The sequence below is a fragment of the Oryctolagus cuniculus genome, chromosome 11 (genome assembly GCF_051225735.1).
Source record: "Oryctolagus cuniculus isolate XC-2025 breed Fujian yellow rabbit chromosome 11, ASM5122573v1, whole genome shotgun sequence".
NCBI lineage: Eukaryota > Metazoa > Chordata > Mammalia > Lagomorpha > Leporidae > Oryctolagus > Oryctolagus cuniculus.
In genome coordinates, this window is record NC_142877.1 from 81823240 (window position 1) to 81844725 (window position 21486).

Sequence of the window (21486 nt, forward strand, 5' to 3'; positions counted from 1 at the left end):
TCTTCTCTTATACACTTAACTCTTATAAAGCTTCATTTGAGATCAGAGCCTCCTACAACTGTTTTTTTTTTTTTTTTCACAGAAAAGAAAAGCCACTTTTGATTTGTACTTTTCATCTTTCCTTTCTGAAGACATTTAGAGCTGGAGATAAATGTTTATCTCTCTGCCACAAATACTGTTTAATAAATGAATTATGCTTCTGAGGCACAAGTAGTTCCAAATAACAACAAAGATCTTGCACACAAGAGCTGTCAGTTAGAATCCTCAGAATCAATAAGTACTTCAAATGTATCTTTTTAATTCATTTCACAAATCCAAACAGAGCGGAGTCCGCTCTACCACTTTCTTGCTGTTTTTTTTTTTTTTTCTGTCCAGATAATAATTACTGACTCCTTACCAGTTTTATGTTCAGGTACACAATAATAGCAAACATCAAAATAGTATGCATTAATATTTACAGTTGTTGAGTCTTATTACAACTGTAAACAAAGGAAAATGCACTATGTTAAATGTCTTTTTTGCATCATTGGTGCAAATGTGAAAAACTTTTCAGATTTTTCAATGTGAACACAAAAGGGATAAGTTAATAGATGCAGTGCTCTGGTGCCTCATTATAGCATATATTGTTTCTAAAAAGAAACAATCAGACATTTAATACAGGATCTAGTTCATGTTGCAGAATGGCAGGCACCAGGGCTTGTTAAGAATATGGGTGACCACTCAATGCTGCTGAACTCTATCTTGTTTCAAACTAATAAAAACATAGTTTCAGTGCCAACTCTATCAGCTGGGGAGGAACTCAGTGGAAAAGTGAGATAACAGCTGGAAAAAGGCTTCATGTCCTTTGGGGCTATAAGTATGTGCATTTGAGTGCTAAGATGTGATCAGAGAGACCACAGGAAGCCAGTCTGAGAATCTCATTCTAGAAGTTTCAGCTATAGGGTGCAAGAAAGACAGCTGGTGATTTTCAAACATAATGCAAAGCCAGTGTTAGCAAGAACTGCATTTCAGAACTGTTGAAAAATTTCATATAGGAGCTGGCATTTGGCCCGGCAGGTCAGAGACCAATTAAGATTCCTGTGTCTTAAATCAAAGTAACTGGATTTGAGTCCTGACCCTGCTTCTTACTCCAACTTGCAGTTCAGACTCCAGAAGGCAGCAGTTTCCTGCCACTCACATGGCACAACCAGATCGAGTTCCCAGACCCGTTTTGGCCCTAGTGGGGACCCATTACAGACATTTGGGAAGTAAACCAACAGATTGGATTGATCTCTCTCTTGTCTTTCTCTGTCTCTCCCCGCTCCACTTCATCCATCCCAAAATAAATGATTAAAAAATTTCACATGAATTCAAATTAGCGTAATTTACATATTTTAAACCTTAATTTTAAATTTTGCACTCTGATAGTATGTTAGTAAGGAAATCAAGTTAAAATGGTAGCTTTAAGACTCCTATGTATTTCTGAAGGTTTTCTCACTGGAGAAAATAAAATGAGAAAGAAAGAGGAAAGCTTAACTGTTTCGTATAGTGATTCTGAATACATATTTTTAGATAGTTTTTTTGTCGGGGGGGGGTAATACTTGGCCTTTACAGATTTTTCTCTCAACAAGCATTTTAAGTAATGGCATGGATTTCAGAACACTTTCTGCCATAGTTTCTAGTACTTTACAAAGATATATGGCAATCTGGCACTATAGTGACCTGTAATACCAGTTATCATTTCTAAAGGGAACTGATAAATATATTTAACATTTGGAAAATAGAAACACCTTTTTGACTCAATCTTTCTCACTTAGTTACTTGATCTTAAAAAAAAAAAAAGTCAGTTGGCTTGGCAGCCATTGAAGCCTTTTGGTGAGCTCCGTGTCAGAGGCAGATGCATGAACTGGCTGCCTGCCTCTGCACCTCACCATCTACTCAAGACAGGAGCTGGTTCACAGCAGGCCTGTGAGTGCCCAAAAAGAGGCCATAACTGCAGGCTCTGGGGACATCACCCTCCCTTAGAGCAATGAAACTGAAGGTGGCTTCTGGGAACTGGAAGGAGGATACTTGAAAATTTTCAAATGAGAGAGAAGTAGGATACCTAAAACCTTCGAAGAAGGACTGGCCATGTTCTGCCATGTAGAACTGAAAGTACTAGTGTATATTTGAGCGACAAGGATTTCAGTCAGTTCATGGTCTCCATCTCATGTTAGCATAAAGTTATAGGTGATATAGGGCAGAGAGCAAGATAAAACCACCACTTAATTCCTTAGCCCAATACATATTTGTCATCCATTAATTATCTAAAGGTTTCTTCAGGGATATTTGTAGCTTCATTCTTAGCTGAAATGGTTTATCTGTGTACTAAAAATGCTCATTTAATGGAATATCAACATTTTTGTTATCTGGAATGTGCAACTTTATGATTTCCACATTTCTTACCCTCCTAAATTCTAGCAATCCAAGACTTTTATAAGCAAGTTCATGTTGATCCCATCAGCTTCTTTTGTGTTTTTATGTATATTGTTTATGTCTTCATGTATATTGTTTATGTCTTCTTTGTCTTGCTGGAGAGAGGAACTCATTAGCTTTTTTTTTTTTAACTTTCATTTAGTAAATATAAATTTCCAAAGTACAGCTTATGGATTACAATGGCTTCCCCCCCACCATAACTTCCCTCCCACCCGCAACCCTCCCATCTCCTGCTCCCTCTCCCATTCCATTCACATCAAGATTCATTTTCAATTATCTTTATATACAGAAGATCGATTTAGTATATATTAAGTAAAGATTTTATCAGTTTGCACCCACACAGAACATGAAGTGTAAAATAGTGTTTCAGTACTAGTTATAACATTACTTCACATTGGACAACACAATGAGGAAATCAATAACTTTGTAACCATGTTTCCTATGCAAGTTTGATCTTTCCCTGTTTTGCAAGCTTTCCTGCTGGCATCAACATAGGAGAAGGTAGCAGTAGGTGCTCCAGGGCATACTAAGGAAGGATTCTTATCAGAGGTAGTTTGAGAACTGTTCAGGTACAAGAGCTTTCAGCTCCAGATACAATGGTCAGCCTTCCAGAAGATGTAAGTTGTGTAAATGAACTGGAGAACTGTTGAGCGCTGCATTCTTTCCTTTTCTTCTTGATAAGTTGTGTTTTAGTAAGTAAATGTGACCATTTACTAAATTCCTGAGACTGTGCATTAGCAACTGCATGGTGAAACTATTTTGCCTCATTTGCTATTCAGAAACAATCAGAGACCAAATGTGAAAATTGTAATGTTCTTATAATTTTTAACACCGTGTGTTTTCCTTATCATGAAAATACAGTTTTGTTGTTGTTTTATATAGTTCATTTCACCTTTTTGTGTTTTGCTTTTAATGGTGGTTTGAATAGTCTATGCAGAAATTTGGGTCATATTTTTAAAATTACAGAGTTATTGCAATGAGATTGGATATTATTGGATCAAACATACATAAGAACTATCTTTTATGAGTGTTACATAGATTAATAACTTAGTACAAATAAAGTCTTTGAAATATAGCAATCACTCAATATCATTCCTTTTGGGATATTTTAATTAATATTAATCTACTCCATTGAACATGTAGCTTTGTGTTTCTATATACAGTCTTATCACTGAATAGCAAACATCACTACTGAAAAGAAATCTCAAAGTTTATGAACTATATCAAGCAACTTGTAAAACTTTGCAAAGAACCTGAAAAAATATGTTGAGCATATATGAATGTGTGCACAAGTATCTTATAGGGATTGGGGGAGAGAAGATTGGCTTGTGTGTGTTCTCAGTTGTAATCTTTATAGATTATTCGAAAAGCAAGCTGTTCACTCAAACTCACTTTAATAATATGGCTTCTTGGGAAAAAGGCTTTGGCTACTAGGGATCAGAAATAAAAAAAATTAAATAACTTCTCAATCATTGTTCTTCCAATACCTATTTACAGCAGCATGCCCAAAATGATGTTTTCAAAAATCAGCTATGATTGAAGCAAAACCTCCAACCACACATAAAGATTTTTAAATACTTTCTTTTTAATTTTACAGTGTTAAGAACACTTAATGTGCAATCTATCCTCTTAACTAATTTTTAAAGGAGTTTATTAATTCATTAGATTCTCAGGATCACAGCAAATGCATGATAATTACTACAACACAATTCTTATGTTAATGTGATATTAATCCAAAGAGAAAAGATTCAACATAGTTCATAGATACAATTTTAAGAATAAAAGTGTATGATATAGTATTGTTAGGTGTAGGAACAATTTTATATAGCAGATCTCTAGAACTAATTCATTCTACAGAAATAGATACTTCATATCAACTAAACAGCTCATCATCTCTCCTTCCCTCAACCCTTGGAATCCACCATTATATTATTGAATTATATTGTCTGACTGTTTTACATATCTCCTGTGCACATAAGTAGAATCATGCAGTATTTGTCCTTCTGAATCTGACTTATTTCACTTAATGTCCTCAAGTTTCATTCATGCTGTTAAATATTACAAGATTTCCTCTCTTTTAAGGCTGTATCACATCCTGTTGCATTATATGCTACATTTTTAAATGTATTTATCTTTATTCCTAGAAGAAACATAGGGGAAAAGAAACATCATGGCATTGGTCACTGTGACGATTTCCTGGATGTTAAACCCAAAACACAAGTAACAAAAGCAAAGGAGACTCTATCTCAATAAACAGCCACTGAATAGCAAACAAAACAAGTAAGAGAGTGAAAGTTAATCTACAGAAACTCTTAGGAAAAAATGTTTTCAAATCATTTATAATAAGGGTGCACTGGTAAATATATATGAAGAATTTCTTTAAATAGGTAGTGAAAAAAACTAAAGACCCCATTCAAATGTGCTAAAGACTGGAACAGACATGTCTTCAAACCACACATATAGTTGGCTAGCCAATGTATAGAAGGATGCTCAACATCATTAATCTTTGCAAAATGCTAATCAGAACCTCAATGGGGGCCAGCGCTGCGGCTCACTAGGCTAATCCTCCGCCTTGCGGCGCCAGCACACCGGGTTCTAGTCCCGGTCGGGGCGCCGGATTCTGTCCCGGTTGCCCCTCTTCCAGGCCAGCTCTCTGCTGTGGCCAGGGAGTGCAGTGGAGGATGGCCCAAGTGCTTGGGCTCTGCACCCCATGGGAGACCAGGAGAAGCACCTGGCTCCTACCTTTGGATAGGCGCGGTGCGCTGGCCGCAGTGCGAAGACCTTTCTCTCTGTCTCTCTCTCTCACTGTCCACTCTGCCTGTCAAAAAAAAAAAAAAAAAAAAAAAAAAAAAAAAACCACACCTCAATGGGGTAGTGTCATCCTGGTTAGGATAGCTATTATCAAAAAATAAGCCATTAATAATATACAGAAATTGGAAACTTTACATGCTCATGCTCTTGGTAAGAATGTAAACTAGTACAGCTGCTATAAAAAAGCAATTTGGAGGTTCCTCAAAAAATTGAAAATACAACTGTACTATGACCCAGAAATATTATTTCCCAATATGTATCCAGCATAATTGAAATCAAGATCTCAGATATTAGCCCTGTCATGTTCATTGTAGCACTATTTGTTGCCAAAATGTGGAAATTAACTAACGTTCATTGACAAATGAATGGATTTTTAAAAATGTGATATATACACCCAGTGGAATATCATCCAGCCTTTGATTTTTAACAGGTAAGGAAAAAAGTCCCACATCCTTGTCAAGAAACAAAGTCTCTAGGATGTGAGTCCCCCATTCCTGCCTGGCACCCTTTGTTGTCTGTGTTCTCTGTGACCAGCTGTACTGGTCACATTTTCTCATACTTTGGGAATTGAACATGCTGAACATTCTTCCTGGAGTGATCTTCCCTCCAGTCATCAACTAATTTTTGAATTATAGTTTATTTTTTAAAAGATTTTATTTATTTTTATTGGAGAGGTGGAGTTACAGAGAGTGAGAGGGAGAGTCAGAGAGAAAGGTCTTCCTTACATCGGTTCACTCCCCAGAGGGCTGCAATGGCCGGAGCTGCGCAGATCCGAAGCCAGGAGCAAGACACTTCTTCCTGGTCTCCCACGTGGCTGCAGAGACCCAAGGAGTTGTGCCATCTTCTACTGCTTTCCCAGGCCATATCAGAGAGCTGGACAGGAAGAGGGGCAACCGGGACTAGAACCGGCGCCCATATGGGATGCTGGCAACGCAGGCAGAGGATTAACCTGTGCCACAGTGCCGGCCCCTGAATTGTAGTTTAGATCTCATCCCAGCTTGGCACATAGTAAATGCTCATAAATGTATGTAAGAAGGGTAAAAAATTAGAAGAATAATTAGTTGACTATTTTCTCAGAAATCCTGTAATAAAAGATAATTTGAATTTTTCATTAGTTATCTCTTGACTTGAATCAGTTATATATTAAAATAAACTCTATATTAATTTTTAAAGATTTATTTACTTACTCTAAAGTCAGTGTTACACAGAAGGAGAGGCAGAGAGAGAGAGAGAGAGAGAAGTCTTCCATCCGATGTTTCACTCCGCCCAATTGGCTGCAATGGCCGGAGCTGTGCCTATTCGAAGCCAGGAGCCAGGAGTTTCCTCCAGGTCTCCCACGTGGGTGCATGGGCCCCTAGGACTTGGGCCATCTTCTACTGCTATCCCAGGCCATAGCAGAGAGCTGGACTTTAGAGACGCTGGCACTTTAGGCCCGGCGTTAACCCACTGCACCTCAGTGCCGGCCCCAACTCTATGTTGAATTTAAAGCTTCCCTTTAAATTTATAATCATATTCATGTATCTGAATTTTTTAAAGATTTTTTTAAAAGTGCACTGAGTAAATTGTTAATCTGCTATTATTTTCCTCTTAGATTTAGGGTTAATGCACTACTAAGGGAGGGGTGATACAAACTGTTTAGGATTTTGGAAGATTCTAAAGCCTAGTAAACTAAAGATGGAATGACTACACACATTGAATCCATATTGAGCAGTTTAAATTGTATTGGTGAGTGCGCAGTATATGGCATAAGAACTCTTGGGATGTGTGCTCTAAAGGTGATGTTATGAAACTGTAGCCATAGAGACAATAAAGGGGAAAATGTTAAGGAAAAAAATACAAATAATCATTGTGATGTTAATTTCCCCTCTCTCACAGCAGCCTTGGTTTTTGAAAAAGATGATCTATAAGACCAAAACAATTCATCTGAACTGAAGAGCTTAAGAGTTTTCCTCTTTTCTTAGGGATAAAAAAAAAAAGAAAGAAAAGAAAAAGAAAAAGAAAAAAAATAGATCTTTTAAGCTTTATAAATAACAAAGTAGTCGTACTCAAATGAATTTTAGAAAAGTACAGTTCTTTTCAATTTAGAGTACTGATTTGAGTAATAAGATATTATATGTACTAATAATATAAATTCTAATAGGCTGAAAGATTAGATATTTCATGCACACTAAATGAAAGAGACCCAGTGTGACAATGAGAAATAATTTTTAATCTTTATGTCTAAGCTTTAAAATATCATTCATTATTTTAAATAATTCAAAATGTTACTATTCACTTTCATCTCTTTATACTTGTGGGTTCAACACTATATTGAAAAACAATATTTTTTGCCTGGCTTCTTAGAAAATGGGAATTAATAATGGTGGGATGTTTTAGCCTTTAAGAGATGTCATTTTTTTTGTTTTTCATTATATGTATAACAACAAGAACACATAGAGATAAACAGCAAATGACAAAGATTCCTGTTCTCCTGCAGTATATAATCTTCAATACTCTATTTCTAGCTTCCCAGTAGATATTTGTGTTTGGCTGGCTTATTGATATTCAAATCCAAGATATTTAAATCCAAATCAAAGACATGTTTCATTCTCAAAATTATATCTAGTATGATAATATTTAACTTTATTTTTTATTATTTTTAAAATTTTATTTAAGGCATAGAATTTTCATGTATTTCATATGTACAGATTTAGGAACATAGTGACACTTCCCACCCTACCCTTCCTCCTGCCCACTCTCCACCCCTTCCTCCTCCCCCCTCTCCTATTCCCACTCTTAATTTTTACAAAGATCCATTTTCAATTACTTAATACTTATAAGGTTAGCCCTATACTAAGTAAGGAGTTCAACAAATAGTATGAAAAAAAAAAAAAACCACTTTTCCTCAACAGTAGAGACAAGAGCTGTAAACAATCATTAAATCTCAAAATGTCCATTTCACTACAATACATTACATTGTAGGTACTCTATCAGTTACCCCAGGTCAGCTCAGGGAAAACATATCTGTCTTTTGGGGACTGGCTTATTTCACTAAGTATAATGCATTCCAATTGCAGCCATTTGTTGCAAAAGAAAGCATTTCATTTTTTTTAACTACTGAGTAATACTCCATAGTGTACATAATATCATATTTTCTTTATCCAGTCATCAGTTGATAGACATCTGGGTTGATTCCCTATCTTAGCTATTATGAATTGAACTGCAATGAATATGGGAGTACAGATAACTCTTTCATATCCTGATTTTCTTTGGTTTGGGTAAATTCCCAAGAGTGTGATTGCTGGGTTATATGGTAGGTCTATATTCAGTCTTCTGAGGTATCTGCATACTGTCTTGCACAGTGGCTGAACCAGTTTACATTCACACCAACAGTGGTTTAGGGTACCTTTTTCCCCACATCCTTGCCAGCATTTGTGGTTTGTTGATTTCTGTATGAGAGCTATTCTAACTATGGTGAGGTAAAACCACATTGTAGTTGTGATTTGCATTTCCCTGTTGACTAGTGATCCTGGCATTCTTTCAAGTGTCTGTTGGCCATTTCAATTTCCTCTCTTGAAAAATGCCTGTTGAAATCCTTTGCCTACTTCTTAATGGGATTGCTTGTTTTGTTGTTGTTGAGTTTCTTGAGCTCTTTATAGGTTCTGAATATTAATCCTTTACTAGTTGTGTAGATTGCAAATAGTTTAACATTTTTAAAATGATTCCCTGGCAAATATCATTTCAGCTATTCTTTATAGGAAGTAGCTTTCCAAAGATTTTTACAGGTGAGATGTGGGAGGCTTACTGGCACTCAGCCCCTTGCCCATATTCACATAGTTGGTGAGTCCAAGCTGATGCTTGAGTGAAGATCACTCCATAACTGTCATGTCATAGTCTTTCTTCATAGCTACCATGCTGCCTGGAGCCTAGTAGTCCATCAACCAATGCTCTAGAATGTAATGCACCCACTATTAACTCAAAGTTCACATTTTTTAAGCTATGTCTGTTTCTGTTCTGTTGGTAAAGAGGGTAATGGAAAGGGACCATTTGCTGAGAACTTAGAATGTTCCCTTGGTCATACTTCCTCTGATTTTATCCTGGTAACTCTAAGACTGGTATCTGTATCAACATGTCGAAGGTGAGAAAACTCAGCAGTTGAAACAATTTTCTCAAGAATTCTGAGTTAATACCTGGTAAAGTTGCAATTCCAAATCTGCCTAATGGTAAAGTCCCACAATCTTTCTACTTCATCAATTTACCAAATATTTCACCTAGCAATCATTTCACAAGCTGTGTGTCTCACAGTTCTGTATTCCATATCATTTATGTCAGATGAGTCACAATAAAAACTTACTGATAAGGTAAGTCACCTGTGTATTATTTACAGAGCCTTATATTGAACTCACAAGTGTGACTCAAAAACATAGGCATGCAGGGGCCTGGTTTGTGGGGCAGCTAAGACACCCACATCACATATCAAAAGCCCAGCTACTCTACTTCCAATCCAGCTTCCTGCTAATGTGCCTGGGAAGTCAGCAGTTGAGGCCCAGGTACTTGGCCCCCACCCCCACTCACATGAAAGACCTGATGAAGTTTCTAGCCCTGGCTTTAGCCTGGCACATCCAGGAATAAACCAGCAGATACAAACATTAGCAACATGCTTTCTCTCTCTCTCTCTCTCTCTCTCTCTCCTTTCTTCCTTCCTCCCTCCCCATTTTATACTCTGCTTTTAAAACATTAATCCTCAAAAAAACCCAAAAAAGGCCTGTTAATAAAGCTGCCCTTATAACTTTTTGATATGATATTGAAGACATTATTTATTTTTTCTGTGTTCTTCTCACAACATAATAAAATTATATATTAATTATAATGCATATTTATTATATAATTAATATTCATAAAATATTTTCCTTGGAAGATACAGTGGAAGCAAATTTCAAATTTAAGTAAAATCATCACTGATTTCTGAACTTGATATAAAGTCAATACTTGCTACTAAACTCTCTAACTTTCCCAAGATGTTATTAACAATTTATTGTTCAAAAATAAATACAAAGGATAAAAAGTAGAATGTTAGTTAATATTTGAGCATGCATATTAAAGATAACAATTCCGTTTTATTTTCCTGTGTCACACTAGAGAATGGTGTCTCACCCTAGCCCCCCAGTGACATGCTTTCTGAATTGTTTTTACTCGTACATCTAGCACTCAATTTAACAAGTGTTTATTAAGTGCACAGTGTGGGCAAGGTGACACTACGGAGGATATGAAAAAGGGTAAGATATCATTTGTGCCCTTGAGGAATCAATAATCTGGTGGCAAAGGCAGACGTGGATACAATCAACTGCAGTAGTTGAAAGGATAAAATGAGTCCTTTAATAGCGATATAAAGTGCTCCAGTGGTATAGACACAGCAAGGCTAGAGGGCAGAGCTATGTGGAGCTTGCATTGAAGTGGCAGGATATTAAAGGCAAGACATCAGTTAGGAAGCTAAAGCACACATGGGCAATAACATAAGGACCTGAATTAATCAGTGGGTGCTGGAAGGGAAATGATCCCAGGGCCATTTCTGGGCTTAGAATCAATGCCATGTGACACTTAATCAGATGTGAGAGTGGAAATTCGAGGGAGTCCAAGATGAATTCAAGTTTTCTTATCAGATACTGAGCCCAGGAACACAAGATAAGAAAGAACGGTGGGGCAAGTGAGCCTCATTTCATCTGAGGTCTGTGGGTTCAATACCCCAGCAAGTTATCTCTGGAGTTAGCACCGTCAGCTGGAAATGTGGGTCTGTGGTACAGTAGAGAGGACAGCGCATAAGGCAGAGTGTGAGAATAGTCTGCAGACCAGAAGTCTTTGAAGACCTGGCAGTACATGAAAGATTATAGGAATAGAAGAGTACTGAGGGTAAGACCTTGAAGGAACCAAACACAGAGACGACAGAGGAAAAGAGAGCAGGAAGTGAAAATGAAGTGAAAAACGGAACTCAAAAAAACAAAGGTGCAACTCCCTGAACCGGAAACAAGATTTGGAAGCAAAGAGTAGAAAGGTGCTCAGTAATCCTGGTGATGTAATGAGGTTCAAAACTGACTGCATTACAGAAAATGCCTGGGCAGGGTTTCAAGACTGCACTCAGAAAATTTTTAAGGGATATATCCTAGATTTCATGTCTGTTGCTCTTTCTGCCACCTTCTCTCCTAATTCTTGGGATGGTGGTATCCCCAAGTGATTTAGGGAAGTTAGTCTGATATGTAGAATGGATTTGAGGTAGCAGGTTATTGCAGAGTTGATTGCAATATCTGGGAATAAAGTGATAAAGGCCCAAGTCAGTGCTTGCAGTGTATTAATCAAGGAAACAGAGGACAAAAAAAAGCAACTTGTTAGTAGAGACAAGAAAAAAACAGGTAGAATTGTGTTAGATTGTGGGAAGAAGAAAGGAAGCCAAAATGGCTCCATATGGTGGTCATGACTAAAATGACTTATTTGGGGCTGGCACTGTGGCATAATAGGTTAAGCAGCCACCTACAATGCTGGCATCCTGTATGGGCACTGATTCAATTGCTGCACTTCTGATCCAGCTCCCTGCTAATGCGCTTGGGAAAGCAGTAGAAGATAGTCCAAGTGCTTGGGCCCCTGTATCTACAAAGGGGACCTGGATGAAGCTCCTGGCTCCTGGTTTCAGTTGGCCTAGCCCTGGCTGTTGCTGTCATGTGGGGAGTGAACCAATAGATGAAAGAATCTCTCTCTTCTCTCTCTCTGACTCTCCCTCTCTTTTTGTACCTTTTCCTTTCAAATAAAATATTTTTTAAAAAAACTGTCATTTGTTTCTGTGTAGTTAACCCTTTGAAACCTCCAATACATTGTATATAAATGAATAAATGAAGGAACACATGACCAAACGAGAAAGAAAGGAAACAAAGTTGGAAATTTTGATTTTAATTTCAAATATTTTGAGTTTGAAAACAAAATACAAAGATACAGTCTAAATTAAAATAAATCTTCAGGGTACTCATTTTACACAATTTTAACTCTGTACAAAACCATGTCACTTTAGCTAGATGCACCTGTATTTCAACCATATACTAGCACATATAGCAAATATATGTCTAAAATCAAGGGTCTGATAGGCAGGGTTCAGATCTCAGGTCAATTTCTCACTACCAATGTAGCCTGAAAAAATCATATAATCATTTTATTCCCAAAATTCCTCATCTGTAAGATGAGAATGAGGTATTATCTTCCTCACAAAATAATAAGGACTTGATAAATGATCCACCACCAGCAGCCTTTAACAACATGAGTGTATGACATTAAGTTCATGCAAAATGGCAGTGAAAGCCAAGGTTATCTTGGTGAAAAAACTTGTTAAATCCATTCCTCTGGTATCCACAATTATACTCTTAGCTTCTATGAGAGCAACCTTTTTAGCTTCCACATGTGAGTGATATCATGTGGCACTTGTCTTTCTCTGCCTGGCTTATCTTACTTAGCATAGGGATCCCCAGTTTCATGCCAATTATTGAAAATGACACAATTTCATCTTTTTATAGCTAAATTATTTTCTATTGTATATACTTACCATGTTTTCTTTATTCATCAATTTATGGACACATAAGTTGTTTCCATTTCTTAGCCATTATGAATATGCTGTTATAAACATGGGCATGCGGGTATCTCTTCAGCAGAGTAATTTTGTTCCACTTGGGTTTATGTCCAGTAATAGGATTCCCGTATCATGCTGTAGTTCCATTTTTGGGATTCTGAGGAGCCTCCATTCTTTGCTGCACTAAATTGCAGAAGTTTTCATATTCTATTGCATTTTAATTGCAATATCTGGATTTCCTCACTTCTGGGTTTTTCTGATACTGACAGTATGATGTAAAACTGTAGGGCATGAAAGTATTTTGATTAAAATGAACCATTTAAAGAAACCTTTAAAATTATTGCTTTTTGTTTCATTTACTCTTTTCATCTGTATGCTTTTTTCACATTAAAATGTACAGCTCCCTTGTAAATTATAAAAATATTTATTGATAACCCTAGGCAGTTTTTTTTTGGTTTTTTTTTTTTTTTTTTTGGGAAAGGGTTTATTGGGAACACCCTACAGACCAGAGTGAAGGGACGGGGAAGGAAAAAGAGAGAAGGAGACTGTGAGAGAGAGACAGAGGAGGGAGAAGAGAGAGGAGAGAAGCCAAGAGACGCCAAGAGAGCGCAGGAGAGAAGGACTGAGAGAGCTGGTGTGCAGGAACAGGCCCTTTTAAAACGTTGCCTGAGGGCGGGCAGGGAAGCAGGAGCAGCGAATCCCATTAGGATGGGGGTGGAGCCTGGCTCAGGTAGCTCGGCCTTGAGGCCACCTGGCTACAACTGCGCCAGTTTCCTAACATTTCCACCTTTTGTTTTTTATAAAGCAGGGTTTGTATGGGATTACATTAGTCCCAAAAGTCCAAGAGGAGTAGAGGGACGATAATCTGTCTTTAGAGCTACTTCCTGCTGATATAGGGCGATGATGTACTCTTCGCTGGCATGGGGCGATGTCTCAGGCCACTGTCTCCTGGGTGGGGAGCCGAGTATATCCCTGTAGCAGCATTTGGTTGACTGCCTGGTTGCTGAAGGCCTTCGTTTGTTCCATTATCACCTGCTGTAAACACTTAGACACTGTAGTATAGAAGACAGGGTGAGAATAGTAACCAATGATCCTAAGAGTAGCATTAACCAGGTAATAAGAGGATTTTTTTTTTTTTTAAGATTTATTTATTTATTTGAAAGAGTTACACAGAGAGAAGGAGAGACAGAGAGACAGTGGGGTGTCTTCCTTACGCTGGTTCACTCCCCAAATGGCTGCAATGGCTGAAGCTGTGCCGATCCGAAGCCAGGAGCCAGGAGCTTCTTCCGGGTCTCCCATGTGGGTGCAGAGGTCCAAGGACTTGGGCCATCTTCTACTGCTTTCCCAGGCCATAGCAGAGAGCTGGATCGGAAGCGGAGCAGCCAGGACTCAAACTCGCGCCATATAGGTTGCTGGCACTGCAGGCGGCAGCTTTACCCGCTATTATGCCACAGCACCGGCACCATCCAGTCTGGTTTTTTAAATATTTATTTGTGTGAAAAAAAGGCTTGAATTCATTTACTTGGTGATAATACGTAGTTACTCAACCAACATTTTATATTCTGCCTGCTTAGTACATTTTTCATAAATTTGTTAATGGTTTTGTGAAAGTTTGCATAAATTTTCTGCGTCTTAAATGTACTTCCCAGAATACATACTATGTGCACTTTCTTCTTGTCTTTACTTTTGACATCGCCATTCCAATATTGGCAATTTTAATGAATATAGCAACATGGTATTAATTGAATTTTATTAGAACTGAAGCAAAACAAAGGCATGGATTTGTCTCCTTCGCCTCTTTAACATCAGATTTACAATAGCTCCCGCTACAGCTAGGTCTCCAATAAGTACTTGCTAATATGAAAGAAAGAAGGGAGAGTCAAAGGAGTGAATTAATAAGACAGCTTTTGCCCTCAACAGTCTTACAGGCAAAATAAGAATATAAGACATGTGCATAAAAAATAAATAACAATATAATAATGTGTTCTCCAATATCCCATAGCTTTATATCCTGTAATTATTTAAGAATGCTTTGTTTTCTAACTTGATTTTGTGTTGACTTTATTTTTGAAATAATTATTATGTAATTGATAATTAACTTAGAATATTAGCCAACCTAATGGGACTTACAGGATGCAATGCATTTTAATTTAGGTAATTTATTGAATCCTTACAATAACAATATTGGACGTTTCACAGTATACTCTTAATTTTTGAAGGCAAATAAATGCAAGATTATAGCTATGAGGTTCTAGAACCTGAATTTGACCTCAAAGTGTGTAAGAAAAGAACTGATGACAACAAAGATAATGGTTTATATTCAGTTGATACAAAATAAGAACTGACAGATTCTAAATGATCAGTTTTTTAAAGATCGCTCAATATTTTATACGGTTCTACTCTTTGATTCTTGAATTTATAGTAAAATAAAAATAGCTATATAATATGAATTTAGTTCAAACTAATTGTGTAAATATATTCAAGGGTATAAAGATTAATAAATTATGCTTTGCTGAAAAACATTAATGTGGCAACTTTTGAAACAAAAAAAAAAAAAAAACAAGAAATCCTAAAAACATGTTAATGTTCTGGGTACAGCGTTTTGTCTTTCAGTGTTTCTTTTATTATTAAAAACATGTTTTTAACTTGAGAGACAGAGTAGAAAGCTCCTATTTGCTGGTTCACCCCCCAGATGTCTAAAATGAAGCTGGAAGCCGAAAGGCTGGAACTCAATCAAGGTCCCCCGTGTGTGTAGCAGGAACCAAGATAGTTGAGCCATCCTCTCTGCCTCTGAGAGTTTGCTGATGCAGAGAGCTGGAATCCAGAGCAAGAGCCAGAGAGTGAACCCAGGCACTGTGGTATAGGATGCCAGGGTCTTCAACACTAGACCAAAGGCTTACCCTGGTTTGGAAGGTGTTTAGCCTCACCTACACATTAGTGCTCTTTCTCTTTGCCCTTCCCACTCATGTGTCAGCAGGTCTGCTGCCCTTGGAGCAATTCATTGCAGTGTAAACTTTAAATGAGAGGACAGAGAGCACTTCCAGTGCTTGTGTGCTTTTCTCAAATGTATTCTCCCTCAACTTTTTACTGGCCTGTCGAATCCATCGACATAAATTCTAACAGTGGTCAGCCCATGCTAATGTTGCTGTTATTAGTTACCAACAGAGCATGTGTATAAAAATTCCTCTCTCATGATGCCAAGATTTAGCAAATCTCTAGATTAGATTTCTTTCCAAACTAGTTTTATCTTATTAGGAAGCTTGACCTCTTTTGAGTAATTTAAAGTCAAATTTGAAAATAAATTTTACAAAGAAAAAAATAATATATTCAATATTCTGACTAACAAAGGAATATGGAAAGTGCAGGCAATCAGTTGAACAAAAGAGAGTGTTAAAATTCACAGCACTCCTTTTGTTGAGGTCTTAATTTAAAAAATGAAAGTAGATGCATTGTCTCAGGAATTAAATTTTAAAAAAGGTCGGAGCAATTCATAAAGAGAAATTACATAAAATTTCACATTGAATAATATAGTAAAGGATTTTTCCCAACATTTTGTGCTGAAAAAATCAAAGAAGTGCTAATCTTAATAATAAAAAGTTGTTTTTCCTGATATTTTTTAACATTGTTTTACCTTTGTATTTGTAAACAGAAGTGCTATCTTGACTTGATGTGCACTATATATTATAGCACAGAAAATACGTAGACTATAACAAAAGGGGCATTTTTCACTCAGTAGATTGAAAATGAAAGGATAGGAATGGTGCTTCAGCTTTGCTCCTAATAAGCTTTGAGACTCTGGGCAAGTCAATTTCTTTTTTTCTTTTTTTTTTTTTTTTTTGACAGGCAGAGTGGACAGTGAGAGAGAGAGAGACAGAGAGAAAGGTCTTCCTTTGCCGTTGGTTCACCCTCCAATGGCCACCGCGGCTGGCGCGCTGCGGCCAGCGCACCGTGTTGATCCGATGGCAGGAGCCAGGAGCCAGGTGCTTTTCCTGGTCTCCCATGGGGTGCAGGGCCCAAGCACCTGGGCCATCCTCCACTGCACTCCCTGGCCACAGCAGAGAGCTGGCCTGGAAGAGGGGCAACCGGGACAGAATCTGGTTCCCTGACCGGGACTAGAACCCGGTGTGCCGGCGCCGCTAGGTGGAGGATTAGCCTAGTGAGCCGCGGCGCTGGCCTGGGCAAGTCAATTTCTATTCCTGAACAGTTTTTCAAGGAGGGAAATCCTTGACTCCTCTTGGGAATCTGGTGAAAAGGCACAAAGGTGTAAACACATGTCACTTAATAGTATTTCAGGGAATTTGCAAATTCTTGAATTATAGCCCCCATAAATAAAGAAATAGACAATTCTTAAAGAATATTTTACATTTTAAGTTTCCAATACAATTTGGAAATATTTAAATGATTTATTTAACAGGGGAAAGCCATAGAATGGTACATGGAAAAGCCTTGCTCTACTACTTTCCCCCAGTTTTTGCTTTCATGCATCACAAATCAAATTCTACTTCTGCAAGTATACTATAGACAGTTTGACACAAAGAATATTAGAGTGCAATTATTCTTTAAATTTTCATGTCTGGGGGAATTTGCTGGTATATCATCTGTGATTTGCTTATACATAAGGTCAAATGCCCCAGGCTTAAAGTTATCATCCTCACAATCATCAACTAATCATTTAGATTTTCTCGGCTAAGGTTAACTGAACTGTGTAACTTATAGAGACTAATATGTAGTTAGTCTTCAATAGAAGTGTGATATTCAAGTCAGCAATCTAAAATTTCACTATGGGGCAAGCTTCTAAGCGGCTAGCACACTGCTTGGGATGCCCATGTCCAACACAATAGTGCCTGGATTAGTCTCGGCTGCTCTCCCAATTCTAGCTTCCTGCTAATGTGTACCCTTGGAGGCAGCGGCTGATGGCTCAACTAATTGGATCTCTTCCACCCATCTGGGAGACCCAGACCTACTTCCCAGCTGGGGGCATTCGACTGGCTCATTCCCAGCAATTACAGGCATTTGAGGAGTAAACCAACTTATGAGGGTTGTGTGTGTGAGAAATAAATACAAAATAGAGAACACATAAGAACTACACTGTGGAAGAAAATGAACACATGGGTCAAAATGAAGGGCATCAAAAATAACATTTAGCAGTTTTTGTTGGTAAAACTTGTTTCTCCAGCACATTCCTCTCAATGACTTAAACTATTTGTATTTTAAAGCAATTTGTATCTAATCTAAAAAATTTAGAATACATTTGTTCATTAGGAGAAAGTAATTGATATGTTAAGGAACATCTCACTCCTTGTAGACAGTTTATTAATATTCCTGAGGTGTGGGGTGCTGGGGATGTAGATTGCTATTTTTCTCCTGTGCCTTTACCCTGCCTGGCACAGACTGGGCATTTAGAACACTGTTTCTGAAAGAATTAAAGAATGTATTTTTGTCCATAATATCTTGAGTTTACAACACAGAGTTTCATGCAATACATGGGAAAGAAGGTTCCGGTGGGAGCTGGTAATATTCTTCAAGCCGTGTGACCAAACACATCGTGCCAGTTCAATCTGTTTGGAAAGCGATGTTCCACACTGTTCTGCCCCACACTCTGCTGCAAGTCTAATGCTTGCTTGTAGGCTGAGAGTCCCAATGACAGATGGTTTTTCATTCTTCCTATTTGGCTTCCAGAATGAATGTGTGTTGCTAATTCATATATCTGTAACGTGTAGAATCTGATCCTGGTGGTCCAAGGAATGATGCACTCTGGGACCTGTGGTTACTCGTGGAGTATAGGTGTTCAGTGCTTCCTGTTGGGAAAAGCCACTTTATACTTGCAATTATTGAGGGAAAAGGATTCAGTGATGAAAAGCTACAGTTGTAAAAACCATTAAATAGAATTTCCCAGTTAGCTGTAGCTCAAGTCATTATTGTCTGACCACCTCATGTTCAATATTCTGGAGGACACACTTCCTTAAGTGCACATAGACACACAGTATCAGTTATGTGAACTCCTTCTTCATGAGTGAGAATGAAAAGTCCCCATGAGGATGAGAAGAAATTGTTTCAATGCCTACTATTTCCTAAATCTCCACTGTGACACCTATCATTCAATGCTAATATTTTATTATACTTCCATATTTATATCCCCAGCTATTTTAGAGGCAGGAATTTCTCTTTTCTCTTTTGTACCCCCCAAGACTTGGCTTAAAAAATTAACTAAAGAAGTATATCACTCTTAACAATAAATTACTTTAAAAATTATCCAAAATAAACATTCAGCTAATGTTTATTGAATGGATCAGAGATAACAAATAAATGCTTAGAAACAGTCAACTGTCTCTTGTCTATCTCAGCTACACTAATTGTAGCTCAGAACCACTCAGAGGACAAAACTCTGTCATATGGCATCTCATCTCTTAAATCAACGCTTAAAGTTCTCCCAGATCCAGCAAGTACGGGTTTATATCAGAACAGTTCTGGTCCTTTAGTTGGGAGATAGGACTACATAATAAATGCAGAGGAATTATACAGTTCTATGCAGTGGATTGTGTATTACTTTATCCTCCAGTAGAAAAACTTGAATTCTCAAACACCAGAGTGTTGCCATGTTAGTTTCCTCCAGAGAATTAAAACCAAACTGCAAATTGGGGAGAATGATCTGATTAGTATCAGTCACTGAAATCAGAAAAGACTTGATAATTAAAAAATATTTATTTTAATTGACAAATAATAAATTGAATGTATTTATCATCACTTATGTGATGTTTTGATAAATTTTCTGCTTTGTAATGTTCCCACTTTTGATTGATACTACAGAATTCAGCTAATCACTTAATACTTTCTCCCTGTGTTTTTACACCTGTGAAAGAATTATGCCACTTTGTTGGCTATGATTTTTAAGATTTAATATTTTAAAACACAACTTTAAATTCACAAATGTAAGATAGTAGACTGTTGTGTAGAAATAGAAGGTAAAATTATTTTAAGGGTATCAAAAAATTAATGAATGCAATATAGATATATTAAAGGAACAGAAAGAAAGAAAGGGAAAGGGAGAAGACAGGGAAAATGTAAGAAAAAGAAAGGGGAAGAATTAAGAAAGCAAGGAAAGAGGAAAACTACTAAAATATTTGATAGAGCTTCCCTACAGCCCAGATGCTTCTGTATGTGCAGTATTTCAATGTCCTTCATAGGTAAATAGCAATGTGTTTCCTTTTCATTAGTGCCGCTGTAGCTGCTGTTGCTTGCAAAGAGATTCACAAATCAAAATGGACTCAGTTAGCTCTTCAATAATTCTAAAAAAGGTCGGGGGGACATTGCCAGTGAAAGATTGCACTCCAGTATCCTAACCTGGAGTCTTGCTAGCAAAACAAAGTGTGAATTGCTTAGAGACAATTCCCTGCTGCTGGTGATTGCCCTTGGTGCCTTCCCTGGTCTCATGTGCTCTCTCTCCTCGGGCTATAGCCCAATGCTGTTCACAGAAGATGTCGGAAGAAATATGAAAAAGTTGCTGATTTGAAATGTTGATTCTTCTAGTTTTTTGTTTTTGTTTTTTTTTTTTTTTTTTTTTTTAATGTCAGCATGATTCATACCTATTGGTTCTTAGCCTGGAGCACCCAGTGCAACTTGGAATTGAGGAAGCTGGAGCAGCATGTGAATAATGAATGGGTTGCATAAACAGAAGTCTATGCCCAGTCAATAGTGAAGGCGTGTGCACAGTTGCAGGGCAGTATTTTCATGGACTTTTTTCTATTATTCTTTTCTCTCTCAAGGGACAACAAGAACTAGCTAGAGCTTGAACAAGAAACGCCTCGACGCAGGTCGGAAGACTGTGCATTTGCCTATTGCTTCATTCCTGGAAGCTGTACTGGAACTGTGATTAAGGTATTTTGGAGAAAAAAAACACACACACACACACACAAATATCTGACAGGGTTTGTTATGATCAACTACCTCTCTCCATTCTTGTGATATGTAGGGGGGGAAACTCTGTAGAAGATTGAAGAACCGTATCTCTTAAAAATTTTTAAGGAATTTATTAATATGTTAGATTCTCAGGGTCACAGTAAATGCATGATAATTACTACAACACAATTCCCATCAAATCTCTTATTAGTGTGATATTAATACAAAGTGAACAGATTCTGTGTAGTTCATAGATTTTCAATTTATTAAATGAAAATTAGTATTTGTCACATTCTGAAATTGAAACCAACACCAACGTGTTTAAAGTGGTGGTTTAGTTGGTGGGGTACTGGCCACTTGAACAAGATTTTTGCTTTCTCCCATTTTCATTTTGTACTTCATCAAATGCAAAGTTGTCATGGTTCATTATCTGTAGATGATCTTGAGCAGCCTTGCATTCTAAAAGAATATGCCATGACATCTGCCTCTGTGCTTCTGTGCCCTGCTGTACAGATATGTTTTATCAAGAACGTTGACTGGGAGCAGAAGAGAGTAGAATTTGTCTCAGACTGGTGTTTCTTTGTGCAATACTGTGTCTCATTCTTTCACATATGCCTAATTCCACACTGAAGTACATATATCACATCGTGACTGTTACATATGTTAGAGTACATAATTGAGGTTGTAAAGTATCTGCTTCAATGTCTTAACTAATGAATTCCATCAAATTCAATTATCATTCT

At 37.4% G+C, this 21486-nt stretch overlaps 1 protein-coding gene across 6 annotated transcripts in view; it reads left to right on the plus strand.

Annotated features, from left to right (window-relative positions):
* SYT1 (synaptotagmin 1) overlaps positions 1–21486 on the plus strand; it is a 619940-nt gene that overhangs the window by 115781 nt on the left and 482673 nt on the right. For all 6 annotated transcript variants that reach the window (XM_089307486.1, XM_051846476.3, XM_008256840.5 and 3 more), the window contains exon 2: positions 20611–20722. The gene's annotated coding sequence lies outside the window, so the exon portion shown is untranslated. The remainder of the gene's footprint in view (positions 1–20610; positions 20723–21486) is intronic.